Below are 2,735 nucleotides of genomic sequence, written 5' to 3' on the forward strand. Positions count from 1 at the left end.
GTGGTAATTATTCATTGTATGACGAATGGTTATAAAAATACGAAAATGTCATGTCTGACCGATGTACTGAAGTCCTTCATAACCAACCACTCCAGGAAAAGGATATAACTATTTTCTTTTCCTGTCTAGGAACTATATTTGCTCTTATATTTCTTTTTCTTCTACTTCTATCAACACCCAGTTATAAACTATCAGCACCCAGTCAACTGCTACCTAGGTACCCTGTTATTTCCCTAAAAGATAAAGTTCAAATATCAACCTCCTTGTATATTATTCTTACCCTTCACTACTCTCCTGTTGCAGACAAAACTGCATACCATTCACACAAGGTGGGGTTTTAAAAAAGCATTATATAATGCCTTTTGAATCCCTTATCAGCAAAACTAAAATTATGTTCCTACCTAATCCAACCACTATTTTAACTAATATCCCAATTAGGCTGTTAAAGAACTCGTATAGAGATTGAGACAGAGAAGGAGGGCGAAAAAGAGGTATCTTAAAACGGAACAGTAAAAAATAAGATTAAAATATAAATAATTATGTGGCAAGGTCAAGAGATAGGAGTGTTGTAATTGTTGTAATTGTAGTTGCTCTTAATTAAGGGGTATGGTAGATGAATGGGTACTGGTAGTAGATGACTGGTTGATAAATAGTAAATCGCTGGAAGTGGATAGTTATTAATTGGCTTGCTGGATAGTAGATGACTGAATGTTGATAGAAGATAATTGTTTGCGGGATAATAGACAACTAGATGCAGGATATTATATAACTCGTGTTATAACGTTTATCAATCAGCCACCCTCTCCTTCCTAAAAATATATTATTTCATTTAGAGTGCGAACAAACTCACATTTTTATTTTTCCTTATTTGGGCCCTTTCTTTCCTCACTGTACTACTAACGCCTTATTTTCCAAACGAAATGTTCATTTTCTTCTTACTTACCGAATATTCCTAATGAACAACCAGCCCGAGTATTCCGAAAGAACAACCAGTCTATGACAGAAATGCATGCCATTATATACAGAGGCCGTCATCTTTGTAGGCATTCGTGTTCTCAGATAGTTCTTTATGTAATTACTTTAAATTGTTATTGCGAAATACCTTTCAAACTACATTTATAATATGTATTTGCAGGACTCATATATAATATATATATATATATATATATATATATATATATATATATATATATATGTGTGTGTGTGTGTGTGTGTGTGTGTGTGTGTGTGTGTGTTTACTATTTTATATTAATTTCTACTGATTATTGAACTAGTGATGAACATTAATGTGACTCTATTTCACTCTCATTAGTTCGGGTGGTTTTTTTAAACCCAAGCATTTACATGAAAGCATTATGGGATTGTGGACTACGTGCAAGATTTACCAAATTTCCAAAATGGAAGAACTTCACAACACGAGAAGCTTACATGCATTCGAAAATGAAGATTTGATAAAGGGAGTACAGCAAAGAGCATGTATATTTTTGTAGGCCTTGCAGAAAGACACGTTAACATATTTTTGAGGAATAATTTTACTAACTTCAAAATTACGTCCGCATTGGATGCGGGAGGTAATGGGTTCGATACCCGGCTGAGTCATACCAAGGACTTACAAAAATGGTACCAACAGCTTCCTCGCTTGGCGCTCAGCATTACGAAGTTAGTGTTAGAACTGGTCTGCCTGGTATCAGGATAATGTGAATGGATGGGACATCACGCTACATGTCTGCGACATGATGCCCCAGTGCTAGACATCACTAAAAACTGCCACACTGCAGACATCGTAGCGATATGACTGAAATTTTTTTAAAGCTACGTTAAAAATCCAAATCACACACACACACACACACACACACACACACACACACACACACACTTCAAAATTACAATCAAGACATGTAATACAGTCACTTTAGCAAGTAAACACAATAAAAATGTAATGAGGTTAATTGTTCAGAACTATTTATTTATACCCTCAAGACACATAAGCGTTGTTAAATGTTTCAAAGTCATGGTTCAACAACTAAATACAATAGACTCATATGTTCACACTGGTCTTTCAAAAATTTTAATACTTAGTTCGGTAGCAATAACACCGAAGAAACATTTAAGATGAGATATGATGTTAACTATGTAACATCTAATATTATTTATTTAAAAACTGGTAAAAAGAAATGTTGGGCAAACAGTGTTCCCTGGCGGATCTCAAGACACTCCTAGGCACATAGACAAAAATGTTTATCTTAAAAAAGGACAAGTAAGCTTAAAAAACGGACTATCTGGTATAAAACCAGACGAATGGCAAGCCTGTGGACAAATTCTTCAGGAGGCATCTCAGTATTTAAACAAGCACAGATCAGACATAAATAACTGGATCGATTCATCTTTGCGATATCATGTCTGCGCACAGTTCAATGACGACTTCCACAATTCGCAAGAATTTTCGTTTTAAACAACTGATATTGTTAATTCGGAAATGGCGCATGTTTTCAAAAACATATTTGATTCACCGACTGGATGCTAATTATCCAAGGGGGTTGAATGTTAAGATTATATATGAACTGTATTGATAAGCAGATTGCATTTGGTAACTTATTTTGCTACTGGTGTGGGTCAGGAACACATTCTCATTAAATAGTTGGGTTGGGCTGTGTTCGCCAAGAAGTATTTTGACTACAAACCTTTTGTTTTGTTTTGTTTGTTTGTTTTTTCTGTGCGGTTTTTTGTTGTTTGTT

The sequence above is a fragment of the Sinohyriopsis cumingii genome, chromosome 3, assembly GCF_028554795.1.
Source record: "Sinohyriopsis cumingii isolate HCF-2022 chromosome 3, ASM2855479v2, whole genome shotgun sequence".
Taxonomy (NCBI): Eukaryota; Metazoa; Mollusca; class Bivalvia; order Unionida; family Unionidae; genus Sinohyriopsis; species Sinohyriopsis cumingii.